This window comes from Choloepus didactylus, chromosome 14 (assembly GCF_015220235.1).
Source record: "Choloepus didactylus isolate mChoDid1 chromosome 14, mChoDid1.pri, whole genome shotgun sequence".
Taxonomy (NCBI): Eukaryota; Metazoa; Chordata; class Mammalia; order Pilosa; family Megalonychidae; genus Choloepus; species Choloepus didactylus.
In genome coordinates, this window is record NC_051320.1 from 56152305 (window position 1) to 56177578 (window position 25274).

At 39.5% G+C, this 25274-nt stretch overlaps 1 protein-coding gene, 1 long non-coding RNA gene and 1 pseudogene across 11 annotated transcripts in view; 2 read left to right on the plus strand and 1 right to left on the minus strand.

The window, feature by feature from the left end:
• Nucleotides 1–25274, minus strand: part of RNF19A (ring finger protein 19A, RBR E3 ubiquitin protein ligase) — a 157616-nt gene that overhangs the window by 122953 nt on the left and 9389 nt on the right. For 6 of the 10 annotated variants that reach the window (XM_037802955.1, XM_037802956.1, XM_037802957.1 and 3 more), the window contains exon 1: nucleotides 15778–16019. The exons of 1 other annotated variant lie outside the window; for it this stretch is intronic. The gene's annotated coding sequence lies outside the window, so the exon portion shown is untranslated. Of the gene's footprint in view, nucleotides 1–12627; nucleotides 12820–15777; nucleotides 16020–25274 lie in introns of those variants that run through there. 3 more of the 10 variants (XM_037802950.1, XM_037802953.1, XM_037802949.1) reach the window with 1 other exon arrangement.
• On the plus strand, nucleotides 16143–16901 carry LOC119509101. Its single transcript, XR_005211624.1, has 2 exons — nucleotides 16143–16411; nucleotides 16491–16901. It is a non-coding gene; the product is annotated as an uncharacterized LOC119509101 (long non-coding RNA).
• Nucleotides 22810–25274, plus strand: part of LOC119508851 — a 56520-nt pseudogene continuing 54055 nt past the window's right edge.

The following is a 25274-nucleotide window of genomic DNA, read 5'->3' on the forward strand; positions in this document are numbered from 1 at the left end:
GAAAGTCCAAGACAAGAGAAAAGGAAGGCCAGAAAAAACCAATGGGATCTTATATGTAAGACAGAACTAGGCAGTTGAGTATATGAGGGTCACATGTCCAAGATGAGAGGGCAGACATAGAGAGATAGGGAGAGCAGACATTCAATTCTTTACATTTTGCTTCTGTTAATAAATCCCTATTTACATTCTATGTACACCATACAAACCCCTTTCCTTCACAAGCTTTTTTTCCTTCCCCAAGCTTTTTAAATCTTTTTGCACAAAGGCTACTCTTTTATGTTACAAAAATTATATAATCCAGATGCCTAGTCTCCACAACATCAAAGAAAAATTAAATGACTTTTGAGGAAAAGTGAATGAACTGTGCCACCCTGGCAAACTGTAGTAATTCAACAGCTGACAATATGTAGGGTGGGAGATAGGTTCATTATGGCTAATAATTCAATAAAACAGATTAAGAATGGAGAGAGGTGGGTGGACAGACTCAAAGCTGATTAAGATATTGTTATCAACTCTCATCTGTTAGCCTGTATAAATTGAAGTCCAGTAATTAATGTTATTTATTTTATTCTCACATACTACTTTTCCACTTCATTTAATCTCATCTTTACTTTATATATAAAACAAAAATTACAGAGAAAACAATTTTTTCTATAGATTTTATTATTGGAAAAGTTGCTCTTTATACACTCATTTCTACTATTCTCGCTCAAGAAATCCTCATGGCCTCTCATCTGGAAAACTGAAGATATTGTCTCTTTTAGTCTCTATGCTTCTGCTGTTGCCAGAATCACCTCAAAAAAAAACCCCAAGTCAAACAAAATGCCTCAAAAATCAATGATTCTTTACTGCCCATAAAAATGAATAAAAAAATAAACAAACCCAAGGCCCTTTAATATCTTACCTCGAAATCTACTTCTCTGGCCTCATCTAGACAAGATGTAAGATAAACAGTTCTCTAAGAAGGTTGTATTTTTTTAAAGAAATCTTTTAATCAAAGCATAATGATCACAAAGTACTCATAAGTGCACAGCTTGAAGAATTCAACAGTGTTACAAAATGTAACTGTGAGTTCCAGATACTCCAGTTATGTATTGTTTCCATTGGTGTGAGTTCCCTAAAGGTAAGCTCTTTCTCATTTAAAGCTATCAATTCCTGGTACTCAGTACCAGCTAACATAGTAGGTAGTTTAATAAATTTTGCTGAAAGTAGTTAAAAGACTAGTTTATACAGATATTATTTTGTTTAGTAAAGCCACATTTCTCACTGATTCTTAATCAGTTCAGCTGAAGTTTTCAGAATGATTTTAATTAGGGTTCAGTTTAATGTTTTCTTGTATAATTAAAACTATTTCTGTAACTTTTTACTTTTATATAATTTCTAACTTACAGAAAAGTTGCAAGAATAGTTTAAGAAACTGTATGTCTGTTATCCTACTTGTTTTATCATTCCCTCCCCTCCTTCCCTCCCATACCTCTATTTCTTTAATTATTTGACCCCTACACTGAACATTTCTGTGAACTTCCTAACAAAGAAATACCCTTCTATAATCATGTTACTACGATAAAAATCAGGAAATTTGAAAATGATATACTAATATTAATTAATGCACAGTCTATATTCAAATTTCAATTGTCCCACTAATGTCATGTACAACTGTCTTTCCACCTCCCCCCAGGCCCAGGATCAAACCCAGGATCAATGACTGTATTGGGTTGGGATGTCTCTCTAGTCTCCTTCAGTCTAGAACAGTTCCTCAGACTCTTTCTTGACCTGGACATTTTTGAAGAATACAGGCCCATTTACTTTGTAGAATGTTCCTCAATTTGGGTTTGGCTGATTTTTCCTCATGATTAGATTCAAATTATGCATTGTGAGCAGGAATACCACAGAAGTGATGCTGTGTCCTCCTCAAAGCATCATATTAGGTGACGCTGTTGATTTGGCCCACTGCCAGGTCTCTTCCCTGTAAAGTTACAATTTTCTACTTCATAACTAATAAAAATACATTTTGAGATTATGTAAAAAGTCTGTCCCCATCAAACTTTTACCCACTAGTTTCAGAATCCCTTGTTTTCCTAATTCAAAATGTCCAGGACATGACCAGTGGAAGCCCCTTTTGGCTGATACCTGAAGTGTGTTTTTTTTTTTTTATTTTTTATTTTTTTTAGTTTTTAATTTTATTGAGATTGTTCACATACCATACAGTTATCCAAAGATCCAAAGTGGACAATCAATTGCCCCCAGTACCCTCATACAGCTGTATGTCCATCACCACACTTAATTTTTGTTCCCTTTTTAGAAACTTTTCACTACTCCAGACAAGAAATAGAGTGAAAGAAGAAAAAAAAAGAAAGAAAGAAAAGGAAACTGGAATCCTCCCATATCCCTAACCAACCCCCCTCCAAAGTTGACTCATAGTATTGGTATAGTACATTTGTTACTGTTTATGAATGAACATTGAAATACGACTAACTGTAGTATACACTTTGCAATAGGTATATATTTTTTCCCTATATGCCTCTCTATTATTAACTTCTAGTTATAGTGTCATACATTTGTTCTGGTTCATGACAGAGATTTCTAATATTTATACCGCTAATCACGGACATTGCCCACCACAGGATTCAGTTTTACACATTCCTGTCTTTTGACCTCCAACTTTCCTTCTGGTGACATACGTGACTCTGAGCTTACCCCTTCCACCACCTTCACACACCTTTCAGCACTGTTAGTTATTCTGATATCTTGCTACCGACACCTCTGTTCATTTCCAAACATTTAAGCTCATCCTAGTTGGAAACTCTGCTCATACTAAGCAACCACTCCCCATTCTTTAGCCTCGTTCTATATCTTGGTACCTTATATTTAATGTCTATGAGTTTACATATTATAATTAGTTCCTATCAGTGAGACCCTGCAATATTTGACCTTATATGTCTGGCTTATTTCATTCAGTATATTGCTCTCAAGATTTTGTCATCAACCCATTTCTTTTTTTAAGATGGTTTTGTTCACATGCCATACATTCCAACCTAAGTAAACAATTGATGCTTCCCTGTATAGTCACATATTTATGTGTTCACCACCCTCACCACTATCTATATAAGGGCATCTACATTTCTTCCACAAGGCAGGAGGGAGAGTCAAAGAAGGTAGAGAGGCAAAAGAAAAAAGAAAGAGGAAGAAAAAAAATGGCAGCTAGGAAGCAGCAAAAGGAAAGATAACCTTAAATAAAAGTAGAATAAAGAGACAACACCACCAATATCAAGTGTCTCACACCCCTCCCCTATCCCCCCTCTTATCTGCATTTACCTTGGTATATCGCCTTTGTTACATTAAAGGGAGCATAATACAATGATTCTGTTATTTACAGTCTCTAGTTTATGTTGATTGCATCCCTCCCCCAATGCCTCATCTTTACATCTTGCAAGGTTGACATTTGCTTGTTCTCCGTCATGAAAGAACATATTTGTACATTTTGTCACAATTGTTGAATACTAGATTTCATTGAGTTACACAGTCCCACTCTTTATCTTTCCTCCTTTCTTCTGGTGTCTCACATGCTCCCAACCCTCCTCTCTCAACCATATTCATAGTTATCTTTGTTCAGTATACATACCTTGCTGTGCTACCATCTCCCAAAAAATTGTGTTCCCAACCTCTCACTCCTGTCTTCTATCACTCTGTAGTGCTCCCTTTAGTATTTCTTGTAGGGCAGGTGTCTTGTTCACAAAGTCTCTCATTGTCTGTCTGCTGGAAAATATGTTGAGCTCTCCCTCATATTTGAAGGACAGTTTTGCTGGATATAGGATTCTTGGTTGGCGGTTTTTCTCTTTCAGTATCTTAAATATATCACACTACTTCCTTCTTGCCTCCATGGTTTCTGCTGAGAGATCTGCACATAGTATTATTAAGCTTCCTTTGTATGTGATGGATCGTTTTTCTCTTGCTGCTGTCAGGATTCTCTCTGTCTTTGACATTTGATAATCTGACTATTAAGTGTCTTGGCGTAGGCCTATTCAGATCTATTCTGTTTGGAGTACGCTGCACTTCTTGGATCCATAATTTTATGTCTTTCGTAAGAGATGGGAAATTTTCATTGATTATTTCCTCTATTATCGCTTCTGCCCCGTTTCCCTTCTCTTCTCCTTCTGGGACACCAATGATATGTACATTCTTGTATTTCATTTCAGCTGTAAGTTCCCGTAGACATTGCTCATATTTTTTCATTCTTTTCTTCATCTGCTCCTTTGTGTGAAGGCTTTCAGGTATTTTGTTCTCCCGTTCCTAAGTGTTTCCTTCTGTCTCTTGAGATCTGCTGTTGTATGTTTCCACTGTCTTTCGTCTCTTGTGTTGTGCCTTTCATTTCCATAGATTCTACTGGTTGCTTTTTTGAGCTTTCGATTTCTGCCTTATGTATGCCCAATGTTTTCTTTATAGCCTTTATCTCTTTTGCCATATCTTCTCTAAACTTTTTGAATTGATTTAGCATTAGTTGTTTAAATTCCTGTATCTCAGTTGAATTGTAAGTTTGTTCCTTCAACTGGGCCATAACTTCATTTTTCCTAGTGCAGGTTGTAGTTTTCTGTTGTCTAGGCATCTGACCTCCTAGGCCACCCCAATCAGGTTTTCCCAGAGGAGAACAGGCTCAGGTCACAGAAGGAGGAAATATTCAGTGTCCGTTTTCCTTTATGGTTTTTCTTAGAGGATTGACACACCCTGTGTTTTTCTGCTCAGCAGGTGCGCCTGTCAGCCTGTCAGGGGTGTGGCCCAAGGCTCTCCTCCCCTAGGCTTTGGGGTCTGGTTCTGGTAAGGCAGGCAGTAGAGCTGGGCCCCTCCCTTTCCTCTTGGGAAGCTATGACCCCTCCAGAGGGGTTATTTGCATATAAATAGATTCTTTGTTTCTCTGACTCAGAGTGCTGAGATTTTAAAATGGCTGAGGCTTCCTCTACTGCGAAGAGCTGCGAGCTGAAAACGGCTGAGGCTTTCTCCTCTGAGCCGCCCAGGCTGAGAGAGAGAGAGAGAAAGGGACAGAAAGCTCCCATATTCACCCGTCGGCCAGAGATAGCACCCAATCCTCTGGACTCCCTGCCCTGATACAGATATGTCCCCTGACTCTCCCAAGTCAATCATCACCAAAAGCCTCTGTCTGCTTGTTGGGGATTCGCAGTCTGTATTGAGCGGTTAACATTAAAACCCCAGTTGGAGCTGGGCTGAGGTACAGTAGCTTGTTCGGAGAGTGCTGCTCTCTAGCACCACGAGGCTTCCGTGAGGGAGGGGGCTCTCGGCTCTCGGCTTGGGTCCGCAGTTTTTACTTACAGATTTTATGCTGTGATCTCAGGCATTCCTCCCAATTCAGGTTGGTGTATAATGAGTGGACAGTCACATTTGTCTCCCTGCAGTTATTACAGGTTATTTACTAGTTTTTCGGTAGTTTTATGAATTGTTCCAGGGGGACTAACTGGCTTCTACTCCTCTCTATGCTGCCATTTTAGCTCCTCTCATGACTCCTGAGGTTTTGATATGTACACATCACTCTTTGCGCACTTCCTTACTTTCTGCTGCAACAAGATGTTCTAGGCTTATCTTGCCCTTTCCCTGCCTCACGCTGGAGTCAGCCCTCTCTCTAAAGAGCCCTGACTCATCTTAGTTGAAAATGGTATTTAGAAACCAAGATTAGGATGCTAAGTGTGCTCACTGCTTTTCAGACCTCTCAGCAAACAGAACTATTAAGTTATACACACACACACACACACACACACACACACATTCACACTCTATATTTTTAATTAAAACAGAAAAGCAGAGATAAGTGAACTGTACCCAGCTTCATTTTAATCAAATTTTACCTCAAAATTTTAACTAGTACTAAGAAATAAACAGATGCCCAGATTTAAATTATTTTACAAAAAAAAAAAAAAAATCTTAGAAAAAATACTTAAAATTCAAGAAATAAGTTATTTTATATACAGGCACCGCAGTTTTTTAAATATATATATGTGCTATAGACATAGAGGGCTTCAAAAATATTCTGAGGGTTTCTGTTGCTTAAAACTCCAGTGGACTAGATTGCCAAGGTGCCTTCCAAATCTAGAATTTCTCTCATTTTATAATTCTATTTAAATAAAAATATTTTTTTAAAGTTTTATAAATAGAGCATAGTATGTTGTGATCTACTTCTGGCTCATTCTCTTGCTTACATTCTCAGAATTTGGTAAAAAGGCCAATCCTTAACTAGTAAAAGAGTTGGCTCTGACACCAACATTTTTACAATCATTACTTTCCATAATTATCATCAATTTCAGAATTGAGTACAAAAGAGACAATTCAATGAAGCAAATATTTGAGAGCCTATTATCTGCAAGGAATACCTTGGCACCGTACATGGTACAAAACAAGACAGACCCTTTTTAAAATATGAACTGTTTATTCCCTTTATTCCTGTTTATTCCTTTATCATATTCTTCATGTCCAATCAGTCACCAAATTGAATCAACTTATTGAAATCTCTTCTGTACTACCTTGAAATTAACCTACTACAATGTATTCCAAAGTATGGTTCTGAAGAATACTAGTTCTGTAAAAACAGTAAGATGTTACAAGGAAAAAAGTTGCGGTCAAGCGAACTTGAGAAACATAAGAAACAAAACTAAACAAATTAAGACTTCTAAAATGTACTATGTGTACTATCCAAGAAGGTAGTATGTGGTTCCCAACTTTAAGTGGGTAGGTTCTAGTGACACTAGTATTTAATATAACTCTTCAATTTTATAAGTGAGAACACTGAAATCTCGAACTACTCAGTCCAATACATCGCCACTAGCTACATGTGGCTATTTAAATTAATTAAAATTAAATTTAAAATTTAGTCCCTCAGTTGTTGCACCAGCCACATTTCAAATGCTCTGTATTTGTTTATATTGCTACTGGCTACCTTACCAAAGAACACAGATCTAGAACACTGCCATCACTGCAGAAAGTTCCACTGGACAGCAGAAATTATAAGAAAATAGAGAAATTATGTTACTTATTCACACAGCTTATGTGGCAGAGCCAAAGTCTCAGTGTTTTTCTTACTGTCCTACTCCCTCCACTTGGCCTTCATTAATCACCTGGTTTCTGAATTATCAGCCTCTTTGTTCAGGTCTGCTCACAAATCTCCATTGCCTCCCTACACATAAAATAAACAGCAAACTTCACATGGCACTCAAAGTCCTCCACAATCTAACCTTAGTGTCACTCTTATCACCATTCTCTACATAAAAACCTCACACTCCAGGCAACTGATCTAACTGTTAAATACCTTAACAAAGTATACATACTTTCACCTCCATGACTTCTATGCCTGTGTCTTTGCCGGGACACTCTTTTCCACTTTCTTTGTTTGTCTTAAGTCCTAGTTGTCTTTCAAAGGACAACTCCTATCTTATCTTCACAAATCATTCTCGGCCAGTAATTATAAGTAAATGCTACTAAAAATTGTTCTATCCCTTATATAGAAGTTTTCAATTTTCTGAATACTTCTTCCAAATAATTTAATGGATTCTTTGCTAGAGGCTGAAAAGAGTTAAGCAAAGTAAAGAAGATCAGATGTGTGTGCTTGGGTGGTGCTGATTACCTTTTTAAATAGGTATTAAGTATGGTGATCAGCATCTCATTGAAAAAGTGACAATTAAGCAAAGACTCCTTACTTAAGGAGGTAAGGGAGTTGGCCAAGTGGGTATCTGGAGAAAAAGCCTCCCAGGCAGAGGGAACAGCCATTGCATCAGCCCTCAGGCAGAAATATGCCTGGTATGTTCAGAATTTAATGGGGGTCAGGTAGTGCAGGGCTTAATAGGTCAATGTAAGAACTATGGCTTTTTTTTTTTAAAGTTTAATGTGGAAACTTCTGAGGTGTCTGAACAGATGGATTCAGTTTAGAATCTGGACAGAATTTAAAAGGATCATTCTGACTGTTGTGTAGAGAGTAGACTGTAGTGGGGGTAAGGGTGGTAAGAAGATTTTAAAGACTATTAATAACCTAGGAAAGAAACGATGGTGCATGGTGGTAGCACTGCACAAGATGAGACTAAGTTTTGATGCATATGTTTTGAAGGTAGAGCTGAAAGGATGTGCCAGTTTGAATGTATTATATCCCCCAGAAAAAGCCCTATTCTTTGATGCAATCTTGTGGGGCAGACATTTTAGTGCTGATTAGATTGGAATTCTTTGAGTGTTTCCATGGAGATGTGCCCCACCCAACTGTGGGTGATGACTCTGACTGGATAATTTCCATGGAGGTGTAACGCCACCCATTGAGGGTGGGTCTAAATTCAATCACTGGAGCCATATAAATGAGCTGACAAACACAAGGCACTCAGTGCAGCTGTGAGTGACATTTTGAAGAGGAGCTACAGCCAAGAGGGACACTTTGAAGAAAGCACAGGAGCTGCAGATGAGACAGTTTGAAGACAGCTGTTGAAAGCAGACTCTTGCTCCAGAGAAGCTGAGAGAGGACAAATATCCCAAGTGCAACTAAGAGTGACATTTTTGAGGAACTGCAGCCTAGAGGAATGTCCTGGGAGAAAGCCATTTTGAAACCAGAACTTGGAGCAGACGCCAGCCACGTGCCTTCTGAGCTAACAGAGGTTTTCTGGACACCATTGGCCATCCCCCAGGGAAGGTACCTGATTGCTGATGTGTTACCTTGGACACTTTATGGCCTTAAGACTGTAACCATTTAACCAAATAAACCCCCTTTCTAAAAGCCAGTACATTTCTGGTGTTTTGCATTCCGGCAGCATTAGCAAACTAGAACAAAGGATTTCCTACTGTATTGCAAAAGATGTTGGCCTGATTAACAAAAAGCCTGAAACTGCTATCAACTGAAATGGGGAAGGACATGAAAAGAACATGTTTTAGGGAGGGACTAAGACCAGGAGTTCATTTTCAGACATTTACGTTTGAGATGCCTTTTATATCTAGGTGGAGATGTATATCCAATTACCTATTTGATAAGCCTGGAGTTCAGGAAAAAAAAAATCTGACCTGGAATATAAATTTGGGAGTCGGTGATGGATAGCGTGTAAAATCAGGAGCATGGATCAAATCATCAAAGGATTAAATGTAAAAGGCTAAGGACTGAGCCCTGTGGCATTCCAACATTAAGATGGAGGGGACAAGAGGAGGATTCAGTAAAGGACAGAAAAGGTTGGAGGGGGATCTTTTAGGAATTGCACCTTAAGAAGACAAAACCTGTTAGTCTGTCTCCATTAGTATTTTACTTGCCTTCTTCCTCAAATGTAACCTATCTCTTTAAAAAGTCATAAGCAAAGGAGATGCAAATTAGAAGAGGGAGGGAAAAAATGACATGAGAAAATAACAATATATCTTACAGGATATCCCCTATTTCTCCTGTTGAGACTGGAGGGTAGCAAGACACTACTGATATTTCTAAGTGTTATAATTCTAAAGGAAGGACTAGCTAGTCTCTCATAGTCATGATGCATGATATAAAACAATGATAAGCATATATAAAACAATGATAAGCACAGATCTTTAGTTTACTGAAGACTTCTGACAGTATTTTAGTTTCCTGGGGCTGCCATAGCAAATTATCACTAATGAGGTGGCTCCAAACAAAATAAATTTATTAACTCTCAGTCTGGAAGTTAGAAGACCAAAATGCCACAGAGCGAGACTCCCTCCATGGGCTCTAGTGTAGAATCAGTTCTTTGCCTCTTCCAGCTTCTAGGGGCTACATGCCTTCCTTGGTTAGTGGTTGCATCACTCCAATCTCTACCTCAGTGGTCACACTGCCTCCTCTTCTGTGTGTCTTCTCTTCTTCTGTCTGTAATCTCCCTCTATATAAGGATACTTGTCATTGAATTTAGGGTCTACCAGGATAATCCAAGATGATCTCCTCATCTTATGATCCTTAACTTAATAACATCTGCAAAGACTCTTTTTAAAAAGAAGGTAACATTCACAAATTATGAGGATTAGGTCATGAACATGTCTTTCTGGAGGCCACCATTCAACTACTAAACACAGTTCCGTAAGTTTTTGCTAAGGACATTAATAAAGTATGCTATGTTTATTCAAAAAGCCAAAGCATATTTAATGTTCTTCAACAAGTCAAAAAAAGTTAGTTTTTTTTAAATTAAAGGTATGTCTTTAAGGAGAAATCTATTTGATTTGGTTATGTATAACCAGAAGTCTCTCAACTTCTTACCAGGTAATCACTGCCACCCTTAGTTTGGATAAAAGAATTATAGTCATGCTATGTACCACGTACCTTGAGATGACTGACTTTTCTAAGTGGTTATTCTACTTTTCCCACCTAGCCACTCGTAAGTATTTACCAGTCCCTACACGTACTTTCTTTCCAAAGCACCTTATTTCATGATTTTGATTTAAGCATTTCTATGAGAAGTCCCAGTTATTCATACAAACAAAACCTAAATGTCAGATTAGTACATGCAGTATTTAAAGATATCAGAGGTTTACTATCTGATGCTCAAGCCAATCTAGTCAACTGTCCTGATTATGTATGTTAAAAAAGCATCTTGCATTGATTTATTCATTGTAAGTGATGCCATTGTTGAAGGCAACAGGAAACTCCATATGTAGTAGTCTCATTGGAACTTATTTGTTTTTTATATTAAGCTTTGCTATAATAAGTTGCTAAGAATGACAAGTTCTCCTTTTTAACAGTCTTGTCCTAGCAGTTCAGAGTGTTTCAGAGACACAATCAATTTACATTAATCCAACAAAATAGATGACAGCACATTCTCCCTCATTTTATAGACAGGAAAAAAGATTGAGGCACAAAATCATTTTTGGAGAGTTGTAAAACTGAAAGGAGAAGTCAGGTCCCCTGACTTTCAATTCAATTCAATAATTCCAGTTAAATCATATATGCACTTCTCTATTTGGCCTCAAAAGACATGTACTCAGAAAAAGACTACCAAAGAAGACGATCAAAAGGACAAAGAAAAGTATTTCTGTGGAAAGGAACATGAAATTTCCAGACGCTATTATATGTCATACAAAATGCCCCTAGATCTATGCTGTTCACTTGGATATGGACTGAACTGTATTAACCTCTAAGTATAACATACACACTGGGTATGGTTTGAATCTATTATGTCTCTCACAAAAGCCATGTTCTTTAATGCAATCTTGTGGGGGCAGACTTATTAGTCTTTGATTAGGGTGGGACCTTATGATTAGGTTGTTTCCATGAAGATCTGATCCACTCAACTATAGGTGAGACCTTTTGATTAGATCATTTCCATGATTAGTTCACTGAAGCACTTTAAGAGTGCTCATGGAGAGCAGGAGCTCAGGCTGAGAGAGACATTTTGGAGCAAAGCTAAGATATGTAATCCAAAATTTGCCCTGGGGAGAAGCCAAGAGCTGACACAGACACTTGGAGATGCTTTGAGATACAGACAGAAGGACATTCGGAGATGCTAAGCTAAGAGATGAAGCCCAGACTTTGCCCTGGAGAAGCTAAGAGAGGACCCCCAGCCACTTAGTGAGAAACACTCTGGGAGAACAAGCAAGGATGCACAGGAGCTGAGAGACAGAAGTTAGGAGAGTCGGAAGCCCAGACACATTTTGGAGAAAGCCATTTTGAAACCAGAACTGGGAGGAAAGGACCAGCAGATGCCAGTCATGTGCCTTCCTAGATGACAGAGGTGTTCAGGACATCACAGGACTTTCTTCAGTGAAGGTATCCTCTTGTTGATGCCTTAGTTTGTAAACTTTTATGGCCTTAGAACTGTAAATTAGTAACCTAATAAATCCCTTTACAAAAGCCAATGTGTTTCTGGTATTTTGCCTAACAGCAGCTCTAGCAAACCGGAACACTGGATTTCAAAGATTTAGAATGAAAAAGAGTATAAAGGTGCTCATTAACACATGTTTAAATGATAATATTTTGGATATGCTGGGTTAAATAAAATGTATTATTAAAATTAATTTCAGCTTTTTCTTTTTACTTTTTAAAAGTGGCTACTAGAAAACTCTTCAATTACCTATGTGACTCACATTATATTTCAACTGGACAATGCTGCTGTAAAGAAACTTATGAAACAGATACCTTACATTATATTTTATCTAAGATAACAGATATTTATTCAACATCTATTATTGTCAGGGTCTATGCTAAATGCTGAGACCATGAGAGTGAAGAAAGAGAACGAAGATTCCTGACATCATAAAGTTTATACCTTTACTGCACATTTCACATATATTATCTCATTTGTTATAATACATAAAAATAATTTAATTTGGAAAAATAATACTTCACCTTTTGGCAAATGCCAATATCTTGACTTAAAAATCACAAGGCAGAAATCACCAGTCGATTCTTACTCATGGTAATCTATTTTTGTGATACAATATTTACTATTATCCTAAATGTTATTATCCTAATAATATTATACTAAATGTTACCAATAAACAAAATAATTCTTCAGGTTTTATTGGCAATTGGAGAGCAACACAAGCAAAAACTACTTTATCTAAAGGTGATAATTTTTTACTTTAATACAAGAAAGCATCACTGACATGACAGTTAATATTAAGAAACAAAGGAAGTATCTAAGCTTTAAGCACCCAAAATGATTTCATTACCTTTTTTGGTTGAAGTGTACCACCATCTGAAATACAGATGTGTTTGGCAAAGGAATATCATCTCTCAGACTTTGTGCAAGTGTGGTTATGCACACGTGTTGTTTTGATGCTATAAATCTTCTGTCAGCTAAGAAAGAACTGACATGACCAAAAAAAAATTTTTTAATGGCCAAAGAAAAATAAAATTAGCTCCTAATTGGAGGGAAAAAAATAGCATAAATATGGAAATACTGACTATTCTCCATAAGTAATCAAATTATCATTTTGCTAAATAGGAATCAAAACAAAACCTGTAAGCTAAAGTGCTCAATATACGATCATGGGTCCTTTCAGAAAATCATTAAATTACTACTTTGCAATAACATGCTGGTTTGCTAAATACAATGCAATGTGCAATCAAATATAAATTTAGAAACTCAACTTTACTTCGGCCTTTGAGCCCCAAATGGCCTAATTTTTCCCTGGCCTCAAATGATAAAAGAGCATAAGCTTAGTCTGTACAAAACCAGCCTGCATTTTACAACCAATTACCACTTGTTAGTAGCATCAGAAAAACATAACCATTCTCTAAAGATTTCCTATATAGCCTAAAAAGAGAAGAAATGTGGGCTATTCAGATGCAAATACAACAAAATTCATCTCCAGTGTACTTGGTGCCGGTTCTTGACTAGGGACTTTCAGATGTTATCACAAATATTTTGCCTTTTTCCCCCTCTTGGGAAATTCAGAAAACTCCATTTCTCAATCCTCAGTGCCCTCCAGTTTAAAAAAAAAAAAAAAAAAAAGAACAAAATGAGGTGGGTGGTGGTGGGAGGAGAAATGATTAGAAAACAAAGAAATTCTGTGATACATCTAAAGTAGGTAGGATAATAGCAGACAGAACCTGCCATAATATACAAGAGAGACTTACAAATGTTAAAAAGTAAAAAAGTTGCCACAAATTATCATTACTCTTATTTAATTCCATCTAGCAATCCCATAAGAACCAATGGTGTCTTTCAATGCTTTCAATCCCTTAAAGAGTAGTGACCCCAAGTACCATACATTCATGACTGCAAAAATATTGCTTTATGACTTAATCTATGCTCAAATTTGGGAACCACATTTATTTCCCACTAAGATGCTGAAATACCTTTAAAACCAAACACTAATCTTACTAACTTTCAGATGTTAGGTAGCAAATAATGGCGTTTCATTTAACAGAGTAAAAAGGCACCAAAAATTACACGACTCCCCACCAAAATTTTAAAAATTAATTCTGACACTGTTTGAATGACAGTAAAATGGATGGATAGTTCTTTATATAAACTCTAATGATCAAATGAAGCACCCCCAAATTAAACAGCAATATTTCAATTCGCTGTGCCCTGGAAAGTAAGAATTGGGCTGTGTTTCAATTCCTAAAATAATGTTGAATGTTTTAAAAGTTTACTGGAGTCCTGGAAGCAAAAGATTTTGGCAAAAAATACACTAATACTAGTTGCCAGATGTAATTTTTTCCTCAGAAAGGCACTTTGCTATAAAATTAAAATACTTTCCATGGACACATGAAATTTAGACTCATTACATTGTGTATGGTAATAAAAAAGAGAGCATTAAGAAGAAGAACATTAAATTACAAAATAAAAAGGTTCTCTTTCTTTTGCATAATTTGACTTGAGACTTAATTCTAAATCCTCACCATGGAATTGCAGGTAGCAAGAACATTTGAAAATAAGAGTTAACATAAGATCATCACTATTTTCTAAATAGACAAAATCTTTAAATTTTTAATTGAATTCAAACAGTTAGAGTTAAAGAGGCATTAACAGGCAAATATGGTAATGTCTTGAATTATAAACAGAATGGTAAGACATGCATTAAGATCACTGGTTAATGGCAAAACTGAAAATGAAACAGATTCATATAACCAAATGGAACAAGGAATCTATGTTAAAATAAGGGGGTTGAGGGGGAGAATCCAGAAAACAATTAAAAGAGCCATGCTCTTAAAAAAAAAAAAAAAGTAAAATGTTAAGATCACAAACATTTTAAGGCAATCGGGCAGGGAAAAGAATTGCTTTCTGCCTCCAGTGTTTACTAACGTTTGAAACCAACACTTCAGCCAACACATAGGTTTGAAAATTGCCGTGGCACTCAAACGCTGTCTTTTCCAACGTCAACCTAACACCAATCTGCAACATCTGTAGTAAATATTAACCAGAATAAAGCACCCTTTCTATATTTCTAAGCTCAAGGACCAGTGGAAAAAAATTAAAACCGTTCTTTCTCCCATAGATAGCCTCAACTACTCTCTCCCCTCTTTTATTTACTGTCTTGTCGTGAGGTTAATGAACCCTAAACTTATTTTTCTTCTTCCCATTAATGGAAATGGGAAAAAAGCAACGACAGAATGGAACCCAGATGACAGAGAATACTGGAAATTAAAAGTTGTGGCATTACTCGCTGGGTGTCGGCTGGGAACAGCCTGAATGTTTATCACGAGGGCGACAATCCCGGAAGACCCCTATTAACCCATACTTTACCCCATTTTCCGTGTTGTTGCTTTTTAAAAATTTTGTTTATAAAGGAGTGGTAGCTCTCCTGCATGAACCTTCCCGGGTGCAAACCTCTCTTTCCCTAGGGCCCCAAGCAGCGAAGGCCCCGGCTCCGAATTTGCAGTGAGTCCCGGAAATCGGTCCCGTTAGAGCCGATTTCACCCACCAAGAAATGCGGTCCACCCCCGCCGCCTCCCCGCCGCGGCCGCCCTCAGGTCTCGCCAACTTCGCGGACCCGGGAAGTGCTCGAAGGGAGCGCCGTCTCGGTCCGGCCGACCGCCCGCTCCACAGACTCCCCGGGCCAAGAGGACAGGACTCGGAGCGGATCTCACGCTCCACCTCGACCCGCTCGGACCCGTAAGGGGGCGCCCGCGCCGAGGCCAGGCGGGGGACCCGGAACCAGCTCGAGGCCTGACCCCCGGGACCGGCCCCAACCCTAGCTCCGCGACGGGGGCACGGGAGGGGACGCCTTTGCCGCGGGACTTCCGAATCCATTTCCGTTCAGGAGAGGGGTGTAAGGGCGGCGGCCGGGCCAGGACGCTTCGGGTCGGAAAGAGGAACCGCCCCTGTCCTCCCGAGCCCGGGTGCAACCTTCTCCCGTGCCCGCCCGTACCTTCAACTCCTCCGAGCGGCGGCGGGCGCAGGGCTGCGGACGACCAGGCCCATCTCCCAGCGGTTGCGGCGGTAGAAGTCTAAGTACGGGGGGTAGGGCTCCCCAGACCCGTGGAAGCGCCTCTTAGCTGGGGCGGGGTAAAGGAGAGGAGGGGTCCGGACGGCTGCTTTCCGGAACTCCTCCTCTGCAATTCTGGCTCGCCTGCTGCTCCACCGAGCCAGTGCCGCAACTGCCATTCTCCCCCTCCCTCAGGCCCGGCTGTCTCCGCCTCCTCCTCCCACTCTTTCCTCCCGCCCCCGCCCCTGCCCCTGCCCCGCCACGCCACGCCCCGCCTCGCCCCGCCCTGCGCGCCGACCGCGTGTCGTGCGTCATGACGTCACGCCCACCGGTCCTGCCCTGGGCCGCGGTGGGACACAATCGTTTCCCAGAACTCGTTTGCCCGGCGCCGTCCTTGGAGCTGTCCGTACGCCCCGCCCTTGAGCGGAGCAGTTAGTAGCCTTCCTGCCTCTCCAGCCCGCAGGACTCCGCCTTGAGCGTGCCGAGCTGTGGGGCAGGTGTCTCCCCACTGCCTTCTTTTTCGCTCAGAGAGCGCCTCGTCCTGGGACCAGTGGGGATAGCTGGAGCTGCGCCCGAGGTAAACGAAGATGCCGGTATTAGGGACCCTGACTCTTGGTTTTTCGTACGGCATTATTTATTGTTTTTTGTTCTCATAGTTCACCCGCTTGATGGGCAGCCCAAGAACAGGACCGGTGTTGCAGCGTATTCTTGCCACTCTCGCTCTCAAGGAAATGTCATTCCCCAGAGAGTGGCAGCACCCTTTCAGCAGGGCCCTGCACGGTCGCAGCTCTCTCTCCGCTCCACTTGGTTCTAATAGACTTCAGTCTTCCTCAGGGCCTGCTAGGAGCAAGAACTCCTTTTTTTTTTTTTTTTTTTTTAATTTCAAAAAGTCCATTTAAGTGTTCAGAATTCACATTTTCAGTCCTTATTGGTCTCTAATGCATTTTTTGATTACTTTAATCCAGCTTTATCTGTTCTGTCCCTCATCCTTTGAGCCAGTCGTCTCTGAATTTTTTAACCTATGTATGCCTATAAGTTCTTAACTGAATAAAGAAACTCAGTCCAGGCTTGGTCCATTTCCTTCTCATTTGTTTCTGTTCACCGTTTAGAATCACTCTCCCTTGGAATACTGAGAAACAGAATGAGAAAGATGCTGGGCAGGATGTCCATTTGCCATCTGTTGCTTAACTAAATATATCACCCTTTCATTCCTTGTTTTGGTGTATCTGTTTAATTTAAATTAGAAAGGAACCAAGGAGCCATAAGTCTTTCCCTCTGTACTTTGTATCATTGGTAACACAGTAAATGTTTACAGATTAGAAAACTAAGCAAGCTAGACAGCTTAATTTTAAGTATCCTTCACCCTGAATCTTGAGGTAATAATAAGTATGTTTATTTTCATTTATGGGAAGATTTTAAGATATGTTTAAATGCTACTTTAAGCCTACCAGTAGTACCAGAATGGTAAATTAAATGGATTTGTGGAACAGTACTTGTACATAACAAAATCCTTCTTGAGAATATATCAACATGTTAAACAGCATTTCAGGACATTTGGGGCATTTAGTTGGATAAAGAGTTTGAATAAAGATGCTCAGTCATGCTGTATAGAATGGGAATGGGCTTGTACTCTATACAATAAATTCTCATATTTTCCAGATGCCTTTTCCTGCTTCCTGAAAATTAGAGGGATTTCCACTCTTCACTAGGGCAATATAAATCTATTAAGAAATAAATGTCTATTGAATATCTCCACTCGAATTCCATAGGCACCTCAAACTCAGCTTGTCCAAAAAGGAATTTATTATCTTTTCCTCAAAGCCTGCTACTTTCATTCACCCAGACCCAATCCATAAATTTGTGATTCTTCCCAGGAACCCTCTTGTCATTTCCAATTTATAACTAGTTGCCAAATCCTGTTTATTATACCCCTAAATATCTCTCCACTCAGGCCTTTCTTCTACACTCCCCCTTCTGCCTTTAGGGCAGTGTTCTCAATCTTGGCCGCACATTAGAATCCCCTAGGGAGCTTTTAAAAATTCTGATGCCCAGGCTGTACCTACCAATTAAACCAATTAAATCAGAACCTCTGAGGGTGGCCCTCAGTTATCAGTTTTTAAAACTCCCCAGGTGATTCCAATGTGCATCCAAAGTTGAAAACCACTGCTAGGGCCTCATCATTTCTCATTGGATAATTGCAAGAGCCTAAATTAGCTCAAGGTGCCTTAATTTTTGGCAGCACTCTCCCTTATTTCCCTACCTTCATCTCACTTCATTCAACATCAATTCAGTGTGGGTTGTTCTACATACGAGGGATACGGCTCAGGTATCTTCTCCCCTGGTGTTTGCATTCTAGTCAGGGAGGACAGAGAAAAAAGAAAATTAAAGAAACTTTACCAGGATAATATAATAGAAACCAAGGTAGCTGTAACTTTAGTTTCGTGTCTGAAACTAAAGTCAACTCCTGTAACATTTGAACTGGGCTCTACAAGACCAAAAGGAGGCAGACAAGTGAAGGGGGTTTGGAGTGGGGAAGGCAGAGGGAACAACAGGTGCAAAGGCCCTAGCAGGAAAAGCTTGTCAAACTCAAGGCAGCTAGAGAGTGAAGCATGCTGTGCAAGAGGGAAGAGGGAGCCAGATTATCACCTTTTAGGTCATGGCAAGGAGAATTCTAAGTGGTTGGTAGGATGTAGGTGTTAGAAATTTTGGGGCGCAGTCATAGAGGGCATGGAGACCAATCAACTGACTTTCAGGCAGAACGTTCTATTTGAGCAGCAGGGTAGGGGTTGGAAAGAAAGGTGCCATCAGCATGGTGGGGGTCTGAAGTAAAGCTGCAGCCCACTGGCGACAAAGGAGAGCTGTATTTATGCTTTGCTTTCAGGGGTGGTCAGTTGGTCAAGAAGTTCAGGGGTTTAGCTGATGGTTTAAGTGATGATTGGACCCAGGGGTCTGTTGAGGTGGGAACTGAGAAGGAATGGCATTGAGCCAATGGAAAAGTGAGTAATGAGCAATATGACCTTTTAAGGATTGGAATGTATATAGCTGGGGAAAGGGGAGATTGGGGCAGGATGCAGTGGCTGCAACGTGTTATTATGGCCACCAGGAAGTTTTGCACAAAAGGCTTGTCTAATGTGCCGTTTGTGAAAGCATGCATTTGGAGTGTAATTTTCCAACAGTAGGATGACACACAGATTATTTTTAAGGAAAGGAGTGATACCTTGATTTACCTTTGAAAAGGATCATTCTGGCTGTTACATGGAGATCAGATTGTGTCAGAGCAAGACTGAAAGCAGGGAGACTATTTAGGAGGCTATTGCAAGAATCCAAGAAAAAATCATACTTCTTTGGATCAAGGCTTTGGAGACAGAAGTGGATGGTTTGGCTATTTGTTTTAGAGGTAGAATCAGTAGAACTTGCTGATGGATTAAAAATGGGGAGTGAGAGAGAAAAATAGGATAACAATAATAACTTTGAGGACCTCCGACATGTCAGGCACTGTTTGAAGTGCTTTAAAAGTATTAAGCCATTTCATTCTCACGAGAACCCCAAAGGTAGATGCTATTATTATTCCATTAAGAAATTAAGATCTGAAGCCTGAGAGATTAAGTAGTTTGCCCAAAGTTACACAGATGATAAATGACAGAGTTAGGATTTGAATCACCGATGTAGTCCAGCTCCAGCACTAGTGTTCTCCCACTCCCCACCCTCAACTCCCACTGGTTTTATAGACAAGCAAAAATTTCTTCAGTCATACAAAACTACATGCAGTTCCACAAATCCTCTTTCTTTCTTCCTTCCCCTCCCTCTTCTCCTCCTTTCTCTTTCCCTCTCACACATACAAAACTAACTTTCTTTGTACATGCGATCTTCTCTGCTTCCAATGGCCCCTACCTTCTCCTTCTCTGCCTAGCTCATTTTATCAACCTTCATTGGTCCTTACAGACCAAGTTAAGCTCACCTTCTCTGCCCCACAGCAATTCTATGCTTACCTCTATAATTTTCTATACAAAGAAGTGCATTATCATTATTTGTAGGTCTTTCCCACTAAACTTAGAAGTCAGGGAACTTAATGCCTAACACATAGAGGAGAGAGGAAGGAAGGAAGCCAAGAAGCCTAAGCTGTGCGTGGATGGCATGGCTTCTGTAGGTACTGGAAGACACAAATACGATAAAACATTGTCCCTGCCTACAAGGGGCTTGTAAGCTTGATAGGGAGACAGACACACAGAAAAATCACTCTAACGAAAAGGCCAAAAGTACGATACGAACAATGTATTACAGGAGCACCAAACAGATTGCCATTAATTCCACTTGAGGACATCAGAGGCATGAATGAAGCTTGGCCTTAAAGTGGTTTTACTGGGGGTGGAGGGGTGGGGGTGGGGGATGGGATGAGACATGCACCAGCAAAGGGAACTTGGGGCTTTATGCTCCACAGGCATTTAATATGACTGGGATGGAGGGAAATCTTGGGGCCTCATCCAGGAAGACTTGGGACAATTGATACAATCAATTCACTGGATTGTGCTACTTCCTGGCTTCTCACTCTATTTGGTCCTTGTGTGAATAAATTTACTGATTTCCAAGTTGATTCCATTCCCTTCCTGGCAAGGTCATAGAACTTTCTTCTCATACAGTTCCCTCCTCTTTCATTTACGAGGTTTCAGAGCTTAGGTTCTAGCTGTGGGACCTTGGGAAAGTTACTGAACTTCTGTGACCCAATGTCAAGACCAGCGTGGAAGGTGTAAAGGTTGTTCCCTGCATGGGGCTGCCATGAGCACAAGGCACAATGCGCAGGGTGCCCCCTGTTCAGTGTGCTCAGTTGTAAGGCAGGGGTAATAATAGTATCCACCCCTCTGGGTTGTTCTGAGGATTAAATTAATGAATGTGTGTGAGGCACTTAGGACTTGGCACATAGTAAATCAATAAATGGTAGTTGTTTTTACTAGGTAATGGGAAGATGGGGGTTATTCCAACTAGGAATTTTTAATGTGGGTCATCCATGTCTTTGTTGGGTGGTTTTCTTAATTGTTAGGGCCATATAAGGAGCCCGAGGAGGAGAGGCCTTTGTCTCTTCAGGTTGAGGGCCTAATTTCCCTATGGAAAAATGCTCCAGTGGGCTGAAGGCAGATGATCATTCCCCCCACCCCTGGGGGGTGGGGGTGGGGGTGGGGAGACTAACACTGCGTAATTCACCAAGCTGCCCAAGGTACTCTTTCTTCCTGGATGGTTAGACTTCCTGAAGGGTCCGTTAAGCAGCCTTTAGGATAGTGTTTCTCAAAACATAAACTAGAACCAGCTTTACCAGAATGACTTGGCGTGCTCCTGAATATACACTGTAGACTTCTGGGTTTCATCTCAGGCAAACAGAATCAATCTGGAATCTAGTTTACAAGCTCACCAGGTAATTCACATCACACTAAGATTTAAAAACCACAGCTTAAGGCCTTCAGCCATTATGACAATATCCCAACTTCAGTTTTCCCACTAAACCTCTCATGGTACCCTTTGCAGGATGCTGGGGTGGGAGGATCTCTGCTTTCATGGTACTCACTGCATTACCTACAATCTGTTTTATTCCTCCTCCCACTCATTTTTGGAAATGAACCTCCCCTAACCCTTTCTTGATGGACACCGGATCCTCAGGCCACTGCTTTCCTGTCTTTCTTAATTAATTACCTTCCCTGTTTGACTCACCACCAAAGCCACTCCCTTGTACTGGTGACTTGGGCCAGAAACCCACAGAGTCCCCTGTAACCAGAAGCAGTTGGTCCCCCTTCCTGTTGGACGGGCTGAGTTTGTCTCACTAGGTCCACGGTGGCGGGTTGCACTGAGCAGAATGTCAGTGGGTGATGAGCAATGACTTAGGGTGGTCATATAACCCAGTTTGCTGGAGACCATCCTGACTTAGGCCTGTTATATGGGCTTAATTATTAATAAGACTCCCTTTCACTCCCCGAGTCCTGGTTTAAAAAAACAAATTATATAGTCATCTGGTAATGAGCTTCTTATCAAGGCCAGCTTTGCAAGGTTTTAGCTCCTAGATTGTGCCTAGACCACCCCTTTCTTGCCCTCCCCGAACCCCCATTCCCTGCCATGGCTCCTGTCTCCCCTCAGATTTCCTTTAAAGGACTCATTTTGGAACAATACTGGGTCTACATTAAGGGATTTAGAAGAAAGCTCCATGAAACCTATGGCTATATTTACCCTCTCTGACAATATCTGGAAAACACTTCTTTGGTTTTAGCACCTGGTGTAATTGCATTTCCCTTGTTTATTACCCCATTTGTTTTTTGTCTTCTGGATACCTAATTGTGGAGCTGACAGTATTTCCCTTGACTGTGAGGAAGCTGACAGCCCTCCCTGTATGTGGCCTCCTTCTGCCAGTCTATAAGATTAACAGGATGCACCTGAGGTAATTAACGCACTCCTAGCTTATTTTCTCTGTTTCCATTTCTTCACTAACTTCAAATTTAGTTTTTCAGGTGGTATATTATATGTATCTGTAAGCCATCTTTTATCCTTTTTGGAACAAGGCAGTATAAAACAAAAATGTATATGAACGCATGCCCCCAAACAAACCGGTACTAATTGCTAATTGCTAGCTATATAACTGAAAGAGATTATATTTAAATGTATGCTAATAATAATTTCCTCACAGATAAAACATAATCTTAACAACAAATGAATAGCACTGTAAGTAATGCTGGCTTTATCATTCCTCAACTACATTATTATCTGGAATGTAAGAAGATTCCAAACAAAAGCAAACAAACAAGAGATTATACTCATTTTCAAGCAGAAACATTTTCAGATATGACCCAGCACCATGACACCAAATAATGTAATGAAGAACACTCACTACTGGAACGACAGAGCCCAATTAGATAGCATTCAAGGGTGTTCACCATTCCAATGAAATCCTGTGCTTCTGGAGAGGAAGGAACAGGAAGGAGTTAAGGAATCCATTTGGGAATGTGCAGTCCAGAGGATGATGACCACAGGGAGGGATCCTTCCAGAAGCATGTGGCCTGTAACAGTCTCCAGGCGACTGTAAGAGTCTGGGGACCAGCACCCTGTGGTTTGCAGCTAACTTAAAACTGCATTAAAGAAATTCACCTTATTCAAGTGACTGAGGAATATGTTTTATAACTAGTTTATTTTGGAGAACACACTGAATTTATATGACTCAAAGCTGGATATTCTATGGGTGTTTACTCAGTTATTTTATGGATAAGTTGGGTATCTGCTTATACCTACTTCAAAAAACTTTTAAACTAAAATCATTGAGACCATGCTCTATATAGTGATTGCTACTCTTTCCCAGTGTGAATATACATATTCTTTCATTTTTCTTAGAATGGAAGTATTTTTTAAAATTCAAAAACTTTCAGAGAATAAGATGACAAACCACATATCCCCTAAAAGAATAAATGTTAAGGTTTCCTCATATTTGTATCATTTTTTAAAGCAAAAGAAATGAGACATTATAAATACAGTTGAAGACTAGTACTTTGTATTCTGCCTCCTTCCCTTCCTCCCCAAAGGTAACTATTAACATGAAAGTTTTACCTTCCTTGTTGATATTTTTATATTTTTATAAATAAGTGCATATTCACAAACAACATACTCTGTTGTCTTCTGTTTTTACTAAACAAACCTTTTAAAGAAATTATATTGTTCCAAATGCATCATTGTAAGGCTTTTTTTTTATTTTTTACTCAACATTGTTTTCAGGATACATCCATATTGATACATAGAAATCTAGTTCATTGATTTTAACGGCTATATAATATTCTCTTTTATGAGTATAGTACAATTTACTCATACATTCCCATGTTGAAGCATAAACAATATGCAAGTGACTATTCTTAATACACATCTCTTTGGGCACATGTGGAAAAGTTTCTCTAGGGTAAATACCTAGAAGCAGAATTACTGAAGAAAACCTTTTAAAACTTCAAAAATACTCTAATTCCTCTTGTGTCCCTCCCCTTCTGTTCAATTATACTTGTGGATGTTAATATTCACTGGTTGAAAGATATACCTGTACGCATTTGGATTTCCAGAACCCTTCCAGTAAAAGATCCAATATTATTAATACAGGGAGGTAAATGCCAATGTATCAGGATACTTTCTGGCCTGTTTCCTCACCTTTATAATGACAATAATAAAAGTATCTCTTTCACAGGGTTTCTATGAGGCTTAAAAGAAACGATAAATGTAAAGCATTTACCACACTGCCTGACAAATAGTAATAGCTAAGTAAATATTAGCTGCTATCAACAGTGTTATTTTAAGATGGGTGGGTATTGGATTCAGTGACTTTTATTTGAAGATAGTGTATCATAGAAAGATAGAATTTTAGGGAAGAAAGAAAATTTGATTCCTCCCAGTAATAACATTTTTGGAAGTTTAATCTTCATATTTCCCTTTTGCTTTTGCATTGTGTTAGCCTTTAATATTTTTGGCAGAATCTCAGCCCTGAAACAGTAAGAATATACAAGGGCTTTAAGCAGAGAGAAAACAGCAGGGAAAAGCAACTAAATATAAACTAATCTGTGCTGGAGCTGGATAGTCTGTTCTTGTAGGGTGGCAATCTTTCACCCTTCTTCTCTGCCATCTATTCTGTTCAATGGAATTGTCACCTTATCTCCATGTATGCTAGCTGGGAAACTGCATCAGCAATTACCAGAGGCAATTCTGTTTCTAGTATGGCTCCAATTAAAAAAAAAAAATCCCATCTACCTTTGCCAGGGGAATCCCATCAGAAATGTGTTAGGGGAAGACATATTTAAACAGCTATTTCCTAGCAAATGTGGTCAGAACCCAAATTGGCTCATTGAAAGTCTGTATGAAACCAAAAGATAGACAAGATAATAATAGAGGAAAAAAAGCCCAAAAGGACATTTTGAAATGTCCTTTGGAGATATGAAAAATTGGAATATAGACTGTTATCTTTATAGCGATGTTAAATTTCTTGAATTTGATAACTGTCCTTAAGATGGTAACATAAGTAAATATCCTTGTTCTTAGGAAGTGTACATGAAAGTATTAAGCATTCAAAGAACAAAACATATACGACCTATTCTCAGAGGTTTAGAAAATAGATAGATGATTGATAGGAAGATAGATGGATAGATAGATAGATAGATATAGACCATCAGATGATAAAGAGAGGGAGAGATGGATGGATAGAGAGATAGACTGATAAGGCAATAAGGCAAAATGTTAAAAGTTGGTGGATGTGGGTGTGTGAGTAGGGGTATGTTGGAGTTCTCTGTTTGGGTTTTGTATTATTTTGCAACTGTCCTGGAAGTTTGAAATTAATTTCAAAATAAAAATTTGAAAAAAAAAAGATAAGAGATGACATGTAATACCATGAAAACATCCACTGATAAATTTAGGACTAAATGGAAGAATTTAGGACCTCTATGTTA